Raw genomic sequence first — 15658 nt, 5'->3', positions numbered from 1 at the left:
AAATTACAATTTTGAGGTTTTAGGAAAATAATTAAGATGAAGATTAACAGAATCTACATTAAACACTCACTGTCTTATTCTCTCATGTTTTCCAGCTCGTCTGCCTGTTCCTGTCTTCAGCAGATACTGTTCTTCATCATCATCATCACCATCATATTGTTCATTGGTGTGTTCAGTGTTTAATGTGAGTCATGTGCCTCTCTCCTGGTACAAAGGAAACAGTTTATTGTCCAGCATCAGTGTGTCTGATCTCAGCATCAGTCTCTCTCTACCTCTGGAGGTGGAATATCAGGATAAAAACACCTACAGCTGTGTGCTCAACAATCCCATCAGCAACCAGACTCAACATCTGGACATCAGTCAACTCTGTCACACATGTTCAGGTACAGCAGCGCTGATATTAGTTGATGTCGGTGCTGATATTAACGTTTATCGACTGAGCTGATCTCAGTTTGGTGTTTTTATTCCTCAGACTCCACTGTTGTGGTTCTACTGAAGCTGTGATCCGATTGGTCCTCTCTGCTCTGGTGGGCGTGGCTACTGTCATTCTTCTGGTTTATGACATCAGATCCAGAAGAGCTGATCAAGATCAAACACAGATTCACACACCAGGTACATGATTTATGTCATTTCTCATAAAACTATTTAGTTTATTATTTATTAATTTTCATTTATTTGTAATGGTTTTGTACATTCACTGACTGGTATATATGTTTATTTTAGGTGGTTGATTTCCACTTTAGAAGATTATTTGAGAACAAACAGCAACAAATTCTCTCATTAACGCTTAAAAGTAAATGTGAGTGTTTGATAAATACTGATGATTACCAAATATTGCATTGCTTATGCTAGATTAGTTAATATAAAATGCTTTCCTTTTTAATGTTTTTTTTTATTTTATTTGTTTTTTTACAATCTAATCTTTCATATTTGATTGGACTTACTTTCAAAATCACCTCAAATCACACTTAAAGGCAGTGTAGAGTTGTAAATATTATTGTATAGATCAGACGTCTCTAATACTGAAACTCTTCTACTGGCTGAACATGAACACAATAAAACATAAGCACTCTCTCCTTGCATTTTTAGTGTCAGATTATCCAGAAATCCAGTTTGAAAGGACTTATTGTTCATATTTCCTCAGATAAGACACACAGATCTCACTTTACTGCTGCTGTCTATTTTTCATCGGTATTTGCTTGCCTTTGTCAATAAAGTTTTCTCACTCTGAGCTTCAAGAGTCTCTCCATGTTTTATTACATTTTTTTATGTCTAATGCCTCCTGGAGGAATACAAACTGTGTGTTTAATAGTTTCAGCAGTGGATCACATATAATGATTTAGGTTACTAAAACATCATTTGTAAATGTTTACATTATTATTAAGCTCATTAGTTTTATTTTTATTTTTCTATCCACAATAATAAACCAACAACTTCCCCTAGTGTCTCCTTTATCCTGAGAAAATGCAGATTTAGGAGACATTATAATAGTAATAATATACTTTGTTTTAATATAATATAATACCGGTAATCTAGCTATAATATACTTTGAGAACACAGTGAAATAAACAACATATCAGTGCTGCATTTCCTCCGACAGTCAACGATTAAGTCTTTAAAGAGCAGGTCATATGGTATTTTAAAGTGCTGGAGTCCCCTACAACAGGGTTAAATGCATCTAAGATCAGAAAACTTTCATTTTCTCAGAATATGCGTTTAATATTAGAATCGTTTTTCAATTATTTCGAAACGATTCATTCGAAGCAGTTCTTGGTCTGTAAACTCCTCCCTTCTATAAGCCTACTCTGCTCTGATTGGTCAGCTGGCCAAGTCTCTTGTGAATGGTCTTTTCGTACACAGTGCGTGTTGGAAACGAAACGCCCATTACCATAATTATTTTTTTGCTATGGAGGGTTACATGTAAACAAAGATGCTATAAGCTTACAAAAATGACATCGGTATTACCTAATCAGTTCAAGCCTGAGTCCGAGGATGATACGGATGCAGTCGCTCAACCGGAAACTCCATCGCAAGCACGACGTTTCTCAGTGGCAAGTTTAAACTTTGTTTGTTGTACTTTAAGTGATGTCTTCACATCATCATCTTTCGGCAATGAAAACAAAACAAGCTTGCTTTCACAGCGCAGAACACAGCATCTTCTCGAACTGATGTAAACACACTAACTAGCGGAAGTGTTTGTGGGCAGGTCGGAGTGTTCGTATTTCGTGGGCAGGCAGGGTTTATGCAAATGCGTTACCTTGTGACATATATACAGTAGATAACAGGCAGAAGATTCGAAAATATGACGTCTCGTTAAGGCGGTTCAGAATCGACTCTTTTTTTGAGAGACAAATGCTGCGTCCGAAAGCTCTAAAATGCTGCCTTCGGAGGACGCATTCCAAGGTAGGAAGGCATCAAGGCACGTCCGAATCCAAAGTTAGCTTCACTTCCTGTCTCATGAAATACCTTCATCTGATAGATTTTTGAAGGCAGCATAGATGTATCCTTCGCAAATGTGCCTACCTCCCAGTCTCTCTCTTGAAACCAACACGGAAGTGTCTTAAACTGCAATTCATCGACTGACCGCTAGAGGCTGGCTCCAAAAGGGAGTCAATCCCATAGATCCCCCATGTTAAAATGCCCAACTTTACAGCAGAAAAAAAAATATGTTTACAGCCTGGTAAAAAAAAAGTGGTTTTGGTCTATACAACTAATTTTGAGTGACAGGTGGATTGCCGCTGCTGTCACCACCGTAGAGCTAGGCGGGCGTGGATTCAGCAACGAGCTCCGCCCACGTCCCGCGTCTTCGCACATGTACGATTATCCAGGAGTGACTCGTGGTGACGCGCTGCCAAGATGGCGACGGCCCGCTCCGCCCACTTTATGCTTCAAAAATGCTCTTCAGAAACCTTCTGGGCGAATTCCAAACGGAAGGGAGCATCCCTATGCCCTACTCCCTTCGAAGGGCAGAGCCCTTGAAGTGTGTTCTTTGAAGGGTGTAGGGCATTACTGTCTCGCATAAGCGTTAGGAAATCCCTTGGCGAAGGGAATGACTGACCAAATGTTACCTTGACAATGCTGCGCATGCGTGCAGCAATCAGTACTTCACCAGTTGTTGCAAATATATATTTCTTCTCATTATTATTATTTTATTCAAATATTGTCTAATTGTGTCTTATTTACTATTAAGCTTTTTCAAACTAAACTTGCTTACACTACCATCTTAAATAATATTTCTGATGAAAAATATTTTGTATTAGGCCTACATTAAAATAAAGACAAATTTAATTAGCCTATTCTACTTACGTTTGTGTCGAAATCAACCACAACTTTGCTTTTAAATGCGTCACAAGATCTCCTAACTGAAGATCACATGATCACAAACGGAAATCACTTCCATGAAGTGACCATCACATGTTTCCTTCGCTAACGGACTTCTGGAAGGGCCCTTCGTGAAGGGATTCAGTTGTTCACTTTCGTTTGGAACGTCCCCACAAATGGCGTCCCCTTCCAGAAGTGCCCTTCAAGGGCGCAAAAAAGCAGTTTGGAATTCGCCTTCTGTTTCTAAAAAACAAATATGGCGTCTGAAAGTTGCGTTTGGTGGTCAGTTTGTCTATAAATGTCTATTTCTGACTAACTTTTTGCACTTTTGATGTTAGTTCTAGCGAGAAATCAGTATTATAGTAATTACATATTAATTTAGTTATCCCCAAAACTCGTTCTATTTTGTTTTAGATCATTAAACCGTTATGCTGCCTCAGAAGCTTGTCCGAAATCAGTTTAATGAGGTGCCTTTGTGCAAAAACGCTGCCTGCAAAGTCATCTGATAGGGCAGTGAGGCAGCAAGTCAGCTGCCTAGGCTTTCAGACGCAGCCAATATCTTTATTTATCATGCACTTTTTTGATTAACAACTTTGCAGACTGTTTACATTGAAGGATAGCTACGTTACAAACTGCAAAGAATATATTTTTCGAAAACCTATATGACCTGCTCTTTAAATCTCTGTAGTGTGATTTGTGTCTGTGTTTCATCTGCGGATCAACAGCACCATCAGTAACTCAGTCTGAATCAGCATGTTATCAGGAGTGATCTGCTCGGTTTCCTCTGACTCCACTAGTTCTGTCTGATTGCTTTTGCTGTTCAGCTGGGGGTCATTTGCATTCACACTGAAGAATTTCTTCACAAACGAGGTACTTTTTTATGGTGAAAACATAATTTCCCTTTTTGGACACAATAGTGTCTGGAGCTTGAGCTCAATTGAGTTGTCAGTTTTCTGGTCTTTTCTTGTCCTACCAGAACTTACTCTGCGGTGGACTGCATGTGATCTCTGATCATGTGTCTCTTGGTTTGGCGCAAGTATAATAATATCATCAGAGATTTTCTCCACTCCCTCAATACCTGCGAGTGCTCATGCGACTTCATGTTGATTTGGTCATGTTGAACTGGTCTGGAATTATTGCTTTATTTGCCCGCCTCATATGCAAGCGTTTGCTCAAAACGGCATCTCACAGCTGATTATCTTTATTTTACAGTCTTTAGCAGCTTGACTGAAGTGAGTGAGAAACCGTTGCAGTGTCATGTTGTTTATGTCTCACTAATGCGGTGTTCACTTGTTAGCAAGTAAGCATTTAGAGCAGTGGTTCTCTACCAGGGGCCGGGGCCCACTAGAGGGGGTTTTCCTGTTGGAGAAGAAACTCAGCAAGGCTCAGCAGAAGTATTGTGTTCAGTGGATCTGTATATGGTCTGTTTCCAGTCTAGCCCCTCTGCCTGAGTGTTTTAATATGGTCACATCACCTCTGCCCATTTTGGTGTTGTCTTCACATGTAGACTTTATTTGCCTCACAGAACTGTTGAAATTGAGCAGACATGAACTGAGGGCCACAGTCTGATCTGATGATAAGGGTCAAAGACAAATGAAAAACTTCCTCACATACTCTAATAGCAGCTGTAAGGACTAATGCAGTGTTGGAACAAAGTAAGCATTTAGAGTGTCATAATCCGTAGCTGCTGAATATTAATTATTTGAAGATATCAGAGAACACTTTTATCCACACAGTTCTAGCAGGTAATCTGTTCCTGCTCCATAAAGCCATTAGAGAAACTCTGAAACAATCGAGATATTTGATAAGAAATGAAGACAGTGACAGGAGAGAGCAGAGCCAAACACTCTCAGGATCTCATTCTGATTGCTTTTGCTGTTCAGCTGGGGGTCATTTGCATTCACACTGAAGAATTTCTTCACAAACGAGGTACTTTTTTATGGTGAAAACATAATTTCCCTTTTTGGACACAATAGTGTCTGGAGCTTGAGCTCAATTGAGTTGTCAGTTTTCTGGTCTTTTCTTGTCCTACCAGAACTTACTCTGCGGTGGACTGCATGTGATCTCTGATCATGTGTCTCTTGGTTTGGCGCAAGTATAATAATATCATCAGAGATTTTCTCCACTCCCTCAATACCTGCGAGTGCTCATGCGACTTCATGTTGATTTGGTCATGTTGAACTGGTCTGGAATTATTGCTTTATTTGCCCGCCTCATATGCAAGCGTTTGCTCAAAACGGCATCTCACAGCTGATTATCTTTATTTTACAGTCTTTAGCAGCTTGACTGAAGTGAGTGAGAAACCGTTGCAGTGTCATGTTGTTTATGTCTCACTAATGCGGTGTTCACTTGTTAGCAAGTAAGCATTTAGAGCAGTGGTTCTCTACCAGGGGCCGGGGCCCACTAGAGGGGGTTTTCCTGTTGGAGAAGAAACTCAGCAAGGCTCAGCAGAAGTATTGTGTTCAGTGGATCTGTATATGGTCTGTTTCCAGTCTAGCCCCTCTGCCTGAGTGTTTTAATATGGTCACATCACCTCTGCCCATTTTGGTGTTGTCTTCACATGTAGACTTTATTTGCCTCACAGAACTGTTGAAATTGAGCAGACATGAACTGAGGGCCACAGTCTGATCTGATGATAAGGGTCAAAGACAAATGAAAAACTTCCTCACATACTCTAATAGCAGCTGTAAGGACTAATGCAGTGTTGGAACAAAGTAAGCATTTAGAGTGTCATAATCCGTAGCTGCTGAATATTAATTATTTGAAGATGTCAGAGAACACTTTTATCCACACAGTTCTAGCAGGTAATCTGTTCCTGCTCCATAAAGCCATTAGAGAAACTCTGAAACAATCAAGATATTTGATAAGAAATGCAGACAGTGACAGGAGAGAGCAGAGCCAAACACTCTCAGGATCTCATGAGCAGATCAAACGCTGCTTTAGGACACATTTCACATGTTATGTGTCAGTTTCTTTCTGTTGAAAATGACACCATGGATCTACAGGAAGTGGACGCCTACTGGAACTCAAAGTGACGATGTTCAGAGTGTTAATTAACCAGCCAAAAAAAAAAAAGTGCCAGACAATCACATGCATTAACACTTAAAGATGTGCAGTTATTGTAGCTGAAGGGGAAGTTTCACTTCATTTTACTACAAATGAGCTTCATATCAGCTCATCTGTCATTTGATTGCTGAACCAGTTTTGAAGAGTTTGAGTGCTTAAACTTGTGCTAGATTGAAGTCAGTAAAAATATTCTTTGGTAATGTAACCCAACAGGCACCGGATAACATCAGGTTAACGTTGGACCCCCAACATTAGACAGATGTTGCATTTTGGTTGAGAATGAAAATCGGGTTGACGTCAGTATTTGACATTGACTTAACGTTGGATTTGGGTTACTTTACAACACCTAAAAACAACAAAATATCAACGTCAGCTAATGTCGGTATTAGACATCAAATTAACATTGACATTAGACATTGAATTGACACTGAATTTTGGTCAACCTACATCGCAACTGAAATTTAACCAAATATCAACATCTTATTAATGTTTATTAATGTTTTTATTAAATTCACATTAAATACAAAGTCAGTCGTATTAATGTTTTATGACATGACACCCCTAAGTAAAGTACTTAAGTAAAAATTCACGTTTTTCAATTCATGTTTATTTGTATTGTGCCTTTCACAAAACAAATCGCTGCAAAGCAGCTTCACAGAAAATGTAAGTTTCTACATTATATTTATGAGTAGCTTATCAGGGTTGACTATGTCTAGGTGATGTCCATGTGGCAGAAATGTACAGTAAAAATCATGCAGTTAGTTAATGACGTATTCAAACAAATGGTGAACACTATTACCAGCAATGATTATATATATATTGCAGTCAAACTTATAGCAAAATTTGGTAGTTTTGTATGTTGGTTCAGGTTTGTCGTCATCTGAGTTCCTCGGCAGGATTGGCATCATCTCTCAGGTCATCTCAGAACTTCATAAGGGCTGGATCCAGACTGAAGCTTGTGTAATTCCTAGTTACCTCGGAAACAGAGAAGCAAAAAAAGACGGGTTTTATGCCTCGTTGATAGATTACTCTTACATTAGTCTACATCGCTATTATAGATGAACTAACATGATCTATTAAGGTGCAAAATGCATTTACTTACACATATTCGAGAATCGAGATATTTAATTATGTAGTTCACAAGTTTGGTGCCCCCTCAAATATACTAAGTGCATGACGCACCTGTAAGTGTACATAATTGGGTTGACAGATGTAGGATGTTAATAACAGTGGAAGCACGTCATCTCAGTCTGTGAATGTTTCTCCTCTCAACTGTTCATCCAGCAGTCGGTGCTCCGTGCTTTACAGGCTTTTTTGTCTCGGCGGAGATGTTGGTTCACTAAAATGTTTAATGTTTTGAGTGTGATTTTCTAATACTTGTTACTGTTGCAGTTAAAATATAAAAGTTGTTATGTAAGCTCATCATAATTTCAGAAATCACTGATCCAGGCCTCTACACAGTTTCTCCAGAAGAAGAGACCAAGGCAAACTTTCAAAAGTTATTGTGCACAGATTTGCCAAAAAAACCAAAGTCTGCGGTCAAAAGTCAGAGATCTCATTATGAACTCAATCATTTCTCATCACATTTTCCCAAGACCAACTCTCTCAGAGGCTAAATTAACAATTACATTTACAGGTATGTGTAATTTACTGGGTTTTGAGTCAAAATGAAGCCTGCAAGGATTTTTCTCTTTGTTTTATGTGTACAAACATCAGTGTGTCTGGTTTGATCTGTCAGTGGATAAACAGCTCACATGTTTATGGTTGCTGTGTGTGTCTGTAGTTTGTGTGTGAAGCGTTTCTTCATTTTCTGTCCTGATAATATGAACCTCATAATCTTCTGCTCCACACACAAAACATCTTTACAATGAAATGAAGTGAATCAGAGGTCAAATATGATTGACAGCTTACTACATTAAATAACACACAGTAGATACAGATATCAAATCCAACACTCATGCAACATTTCACTCATGCAGGACCATGTAAGATCAGCAAAAGCTTAATCGTTTTCTTGACTTCCTCTGCTAAAGGAAACAGAGTTCGAATCCTGTTGAGAGAGGATTCAACAGATAAATATCACAGTTCAATCGTGTTTTCAGACATTTTAAGCATCGCTATCGTGGGGTTTTCAGTGAACCGATGAAGTAAAATATGAAGCTCAGATACTGATTAGTTTTAGTGGGACATTAACATTAAAGTCTTTTTTAGTTATTGTTCCACATATAAATCTATTTGTCTTTTCATTTAACATCTTTTGTCTTTGTACTGCTGCAGAATATTAACTTCACATTTAATCGATTAAACGTATTTTAGTGAAGCTTCATCAAACCAACCAATCAAGTGATTTTAAATGTTTTATTAACAAAGTTCGGGAGGAGCACGTTCAGATAATTATCCTAATTAACAAGATAAGAGATGTATACACACACAGCAGGCTTACCTATGTTCCTTGACGGTTTTCCAGCATCCTTCCACCACCTCATGTCCTCGCTTCTAAATATTCCTATCCCAGCGTGGCAGGGGGGAGTACTCTGGGTTCAGCCCTCCCCTCGGACAGCACGCCAAATACACATAACCTTTACTCTATGTAATTATATGTAAGTGTGAACTCGTGAGAGTTTAATCTGTGAAAAACTCTGTTCTTCAGGTGTGTTTGGTTTAATGGAAGTGAAGTATGTGAAGGAGGGACGTTCAGTCACTCTAAACTCCGGTCTTAATGAAATGAAAGATGATGATGTGATTCAGTGGAGGTTTGGAATTGAAAACGCTTTAGTAGCTGAAATCAACAAACAGAACAACAGAATCACTGTATATGATGGTCCTGATAGGAGATTCAGAGACAGACTGAAGCTGGACGATCAAACTGGATCTCTGACCATCATTAACAGCATGACTGAACATGCTGGAGATTATAACCTACTCATCAACAGTCTGATCAAGAATTTCAGGCTCACTGTCAATGGTGAGTTAAATATCAGTTTCACCTGTTTAGTATTTTAATCACCACAAACATTATTAATCCAAATTCCATTTTGCTTCTGTTGTTTAATGATATTCATTTCAAAATAAAATGTCAATCTATTTACTTTTGCAAACGACTGTCTAAATCGATGTTAAACCCTGTTTGTGTTTATTCTGCGTGTCTGTGTTTGGTGATACAGGAGCAAAGTATTTGTCAGTAGAAACTGGAAATTCAGTTACTCTAAACTCTCTACTTAATGAAATTAAGAAGAAGGATGTGATTGAGTGGAAGTTTGGATATAATGGAGAGACTTTAATAGCTGAAATCAATAAACGGGCCAAAATATTCACTGTTCGTGATGATGTTCTTGATGGGAGATTCAGAGACAGACTGAAACTGGACAAAAAAACTGGATCTCTGATCATCACAAACATCTCAACTGAACATGATGAACTTTATAATCTACGGTACAAACATTTCAGCACGTTTCCTTTTATTCTCACTGTCTTCGGTGAGTTAAATATCAGTTTCACATGTTTTATTTATTACAGCTATATCTAATAAATTATCTCATCATGATTAATTATTTTAAATAACTAATTACCTTAATTTTTTTACATTAACAGCCAGGTTTATATTTAACTCTGTATATCAGATTCTACTTTTGTTGAGTCGTGGTTCCTGTCAATGTTTCTTCCTCGTCTGCTTGAACATCTTCATTCATCCTCATTTCTCTCTATTCTCTCATGTTTTCAGCTCGTCTGGCTGTTCCTGTCATCAGCAGAGACTCTTCACAGTGTTCTTCATCATCATCATCACAGCAGAATTGTTCACTGGTGTGTTCAGTGGTGAATGTGGGTCATGTGACTCTCTCCTGGTACAAAGGAAACAGTTTATTGTCCAGCATCAGTGTGTCTGATCTCAGCATCAGTCTCTCTCTACCTCTGGAGGTGGAATATCAGGATAAAAACAGCTACAGCTGTGTGCTCAACAATCCCATCAGCAACCAGACTCAACATCTGGACATCACTCAACTCTGTCACACATGTTCAGGTACAGCAGCGCTGATATTAGTTGATGTCTGCGGTGATATTAACGTTTATTGACTGAGCTGATCTCAGTTTAGTGTTTTTATTCCTCAGACTCTGTCCACTGTTGTGGTTCTACTGAAGCTGTGATCCGATTGGTCCTCTCTGCTCTGGTGGGCGTGGCTACTGTCATTCTTCTGGTTTATGACATCAGATCCAGAAGATCTGAACAAGATCATACACGTATTCCCTCGACACAAACCTAATTTACGATGTAATTTCTCCTATAACAATTTTGTTTATCATTTATTAATCTTCTTTTTTTTTTGTAATGGCTTTATATATTCATATGCTGGTTTTGATGTTCATTTATCAGCAACTCATTTTCACCCTAAAAGATTATTTGAGAGCATAAAGTAACATTCACATACATGCTCAAAGTTACAATAGTGAGTGTTATGATAAATACCATTATTCATCAGTATTACAATGCCTTACTTTTTAAACTGTTTTTTGCAATCTTTTACAATCTTACGTTTGTTACAATGTTACAATGTTATTTTCTGAGGCTTTAAAGCACTTTAAAATGTACCTGTCTTGTAGTTTTATTGTTGTTCAGATCAGACGTCTCTAATACTGAAGCTCTTCAACTGGCTGAACATGAATACATGAAAACAGAAGTGCATTTTTCTTTCATATTTTATCAAATCTAATTTGAAAGCTTTATTGTTCATATTTCCCTCAGATACATAAAACAAATGAATAAAGAGACACTCAGATCTCTCTTTACTACTGCTGTGCATTTGTCATCTGTATTTGCTTGTCTTTATCAATAAAGTTTTTAATCACTCTGAGGTCTCTCCATGTTTTATTACATTTATTATGGTGAGCTCCTCCTGGAGGAATACAAAGTATATTAAGCTCATTCTTACACTGCTAAAAAGTTTTTTTTTTGTAATGTACTGAATAACGTATGCTATATTAATGTAATGAGTTCTTTTTCCCATATTGACTCTTTTTTCACGAGGTTCTCAGAAGCGGAAGTCAGCACAACATCAGTAAACTTCTACAGCAGATTTTGTTTTTGCGTTTTCATTTGATCCAACATCAAAAGAAAAATCCATGACTTTTTAAAATGAGTAAAAAATACAGAGAGATTACAGCAGCCAGAAGAGAGAAAGGTGTCAAAATCATGGTTATTCCCTCAGAAACACCCTCACAGCAGTGTTTATTACAGTAAACAATGCTGTACATTTTATTTTATTTTTTTGTAATTTAATGCAAAGGTAATATAGGAGGCTCTCAGCGCTTCACAGGCTTTTTTTTGTCTCGTTGGAAACGTTTGGGCACTAAAATGTTGAATGTTTTGAGTGTTTTTTTTAAGCATTGTTTGCTACTGTTATATACATAACATACAGTTAATATACACTGTAAAAAAAATTCTTTACAATTTACGGTAAAAAAACGGCAGCTGTGGTTGCCGGAATTTTACCGTAAAAAATACGGTAGCAACATTTTAGGTTTTACGGTTTTAACTTAAATTTACAGTTAAATACCATAATTTCATTAACTGATATAATGTTCATATACCAACTTATTACAGTACTGAAATCTGTTTTGTACCTTTGTAATACACTGATAACCACCAAATGCAGGTGGTGAAAGTCACATGATGGACCAAAGCCTATCACAAGCAGCTTTTAAATAATAACATATATAGAAGGTGCACAGTGTCATTCACACAAACACCAAACACCATCATGGTAACACACATGAAACTGAAATAATGCAATAAACATTCATTTAACAACATTAGGTGTAACACACAACCCTAATATACAAAACTGATAAGAAAAAATTAAGAAGAAACAGTTATTTCAACAAAAAAACATCAAATTTGAAATGTAATGCAGGGAATTCTGGGAATGCCAATTTACGGTTATTCACTGTAAATTATACAGTATTTTTCACTGCCAAAAACGGTACACTACCGTAAAATTACATGTAATGTCCAATGCAGTTTTTCACCGTATATAGTAGGGGAATTTACCGTTAACCATTTAACAGGTTTTTACTGTAGCATTTTTACAGTCTTTTACCGTTAAATTCACGGTAATTTTTTACAGTGTATGAGGATTATTGTGTAAGCTTGTCGTGCTTGAAATTCAGGAAACACAGATCCAGGCCTCTTCACTTTCTCCAGAAGAAATGAGAAAGGTCACATGTGTTTCAATTAGAGTTTCAAAAAGAGTTATTTGGCTCAGATTTGCCAACATACCAAAATCTGCAATCAAAAAAGAGATCTTATTATAAATTCAAGTATTTCTCATCAAATTTTCCAAACCGAAAATCTCTCCGGTAAACAAATGCAGATTTCTCTAAATTAACAAATACATTTACAGGTTGCTGTGCTTTCTCATTTACATTCAGTTGATGAATTTTGTTGTAACAACATAGGCAAACATTATATGGTTTTGGATTCAGAATGGACCCTGCAATATTTTCCCATTTGTTTTGTACAGAATCAGTACAGAAATCTGGTTTGGTTTTATCTGTCGGTGGATAAATAGCTTCTGCTGGATGTTTGTGGTCACTGTGTGTGTCAATAGTTTGTAGGTGAAGTGGTTTTTTTCCCCCCCTAGTGCGATAAACTCTTGTGTGTGCGCACTTTCACTGCATGATGTAGCCTATTAAAATGCAGTTAGAATGACCACAAAAGGCAAAATGAGGATAAATTCTGAATGACCTTTAATACCCTAAGTATAAAAAAGATGTCATGACCGAGTTATGCAATATCATGCAAGCAGGAGTGCTGTTTTACTGAACATCAGCACGATTGCAAATGAGATATTGATTTTATGCAACAGTTCTTCTGTGCCACTTCTGCAGTGCACAGATGGATTTTGTTGATTTTGATTTCATTTGATTGGTAACAGCACTATAAACTTTAGTTTTTCCTGATTGAATTTATTTAGTGTAAGAATTTTATATAAGAGATGATGATACATTTAATGAGGAAAATATACCTTATAAAAATGGTACAAACCTATTTAGCTGTAATGCAAAAGTTAATTTCTGTCACTTCTGCAAACTAACCACACAGAATTCGTTTATGATTTAGAATGTATGTAAAACTGACATCTTAGAGACATCTATCAGATGTTTGTACACAGCAGATGCTTTCCAGAGAGATGTGCATGTGCGCTCTCGGTGCACTGATCACTATAACCTATTTCTGCTTGAACACGTTATTAAAAATAATGTAGAGTGTTCAATACAGGTTGACCTATGCTTATTTGTTAAAGTTACTGTACAAGTGAGCTTTACGTACTTTTAAGTTGTAAATCTGCAGTGACATTTTTGCAAAGTATGTTTGCAAAAAAAAAAAAAAGAACACTGAATGTTTAAATCTATCTTCTGATATAAATTTTTATTCAGGGCCAAAATTCATTTGATCAGCAAAATCTTGTGGATTTTGCTGAAGGAGACGAACGTGTGAGCGGAAACTAACCGAGGTTGGGGGAGGATTCACACAGAAGCAAATAAATATCACAGTTCAGTCATGTTTCAGTGTTTTCAGAGATTTTAAGAGTGTACTCATGAATAAAATGTTTCTCAAATTAGTTTTGTTCTGTTTGTGTTTTTGGCATCTGGACGGTGAGTGTTTTTATGATTTCAGTTGCTTCTGTTCTGGTACCATATTAAATTACTGGTTAAATTAGTCAGAGAGGATTAACATTCACTGATATTCTCATACAGAAGACTGTCTCGGTTTTAATGCAAGTAGAAAGCTCTTTTATGAAATTAGTTAAATTAAGGACTTATTCAGTAAGATTTTGCCTGAAAAGGTTTTAGCATTTTTATCATATGTTAATTTAAAATATCTTGAATAATATTACATGCTGTGTTTGTTTGCTTGATTTTTACTGTATTTATGTAATATTTGTATTTATGTAATTTAGTTTTTTCCATGAAAATAGCCTCAGATGCTGACATGGCATTAAATAAACTAATACTACTACTATCATACAGAAATAATTGAACTGTGATTTTACTGTCAGATAAAGTTTGAATTCAGGTCTAAGTAAAATTAACATGAAGCTCAAATACCCGACAGCATTAGTTTTAGTGTGACAGTCTTTTTTTTAAATTTAGTTATTGGTCTATATAAGAATATACCTATTTAACTATTTCTAATTTTATTCAGTATATTAAGTGTTTATAGCGCTGCAGAATCTTTTTTACTTCACATTGAAATAATTAAAAGTATTCTAGTGAAGCTTCATCAAACCAACGTCAAGTGATTTTATCTGTGAAAAACTGTTTTTCAGGTGGGTTTTTTTGTTACAGTACTGAGGCTAATGTCAGTGAACGAGGGGCATTCAGTCACTCTAAACGCTAATTTTGCTGAAATGAAGGATGGTGAATGGATTCAGTGGATATTTAGGTTTGGGAAAAAAAAAATTTTAGTAGCTGAAATCAATGTAACGGCCGACAGATTCACTGTATATGATGATCTTCTGATATCACTCAAGTGTCATAATTGTTATGGTACGTCAATGGCAATATTAATGTTTATTCACTGAGCTGATCTCAGTTTTGTGCTTTTATTCCTCAGACTCTGAAGCTGTGATCCGATTGGTCCTCTCTGCTCTGGTGGGCATGGCCACTGTCATTGTTCTGGTATATGACATCAGATCCAGAAAAGCCTAATCCCATGTGAAGAAACATTAGGCACAGTAGTGGCCTTTGCTATGTTTCACCCATTACACTTGAAACAGGCCTCGCAACAGTAGAAGTGTCCGCTTATGCTCGAAAAAGAGCTCCGCCGCGCATGCACCAGGGTCGGAAATTAATGGGGGCTTAGAGCAAAAATGCCTCCAAAACTGAATATATATAGGGCAAAAAAATCCCTGTGATTTCTTGTTTTTAATATTTATAACAAGATATAGAGTGTGTTTTCCCAAATATCAGCAGGATTGCAAATGTGATAGCCTTGATTTTATACCACCTTATAGCCTTATATTTTTTAGTTCAGTAAACAAGAAGCTAATATTAGGTCATTTAAACTTAGAACACTGGCAAAGACTTCACGCGAGGGCTACCGCGGTATGCTAACCAATTATATACTCACCTGATATGTCGTTATTGAATTCAGCATGCCACGCCTTACTGTTTAACAAACACAAATTCAGCGTGTGTTTACCATGGTAAACACAGCAAACAAAACAGTGTTTCCTAGCAATGACCCCTGTGCTCAAATCTGAGAAAAGAAACA

General features: G+C 36.9%; 1 pseudogene; it reads left to right on the top strand.

Moving 5' to 3' along the window:
- Window positions 1–10646, top strand: part of LOC107742804 (uncharacterized) — a 39716-nt pseudogene extending 29070 nt beyond the window's left edge.
- The last annotated feature ends 5012 nt before the right edge of the window (window positions 10647–15658 follow it).

This window comes from Sinocyclocheilus rhinocerous, unplaced genomic scaffold (assembly GCF_001515625.1).
Source record: "Sinocyclocheilus rhinocerous isolate Xijiao unplaced genomic scaffold, SAMN03320098_v1.1 scaffold1879, whole genome shotgun sequence".
NCBI classification, from domain to species: Eukaryota; Metazoa; Chordata; class Actinopteri; order Cypriniformes; family Cyprinidae; genus Sinocyclocheilus; species Sinocyclocheilus rhinocerous.
Note: the sequence above shows the minus strand (reverse complement) of the source record. Positions and strands in the feature narration are given on the sequence as shown.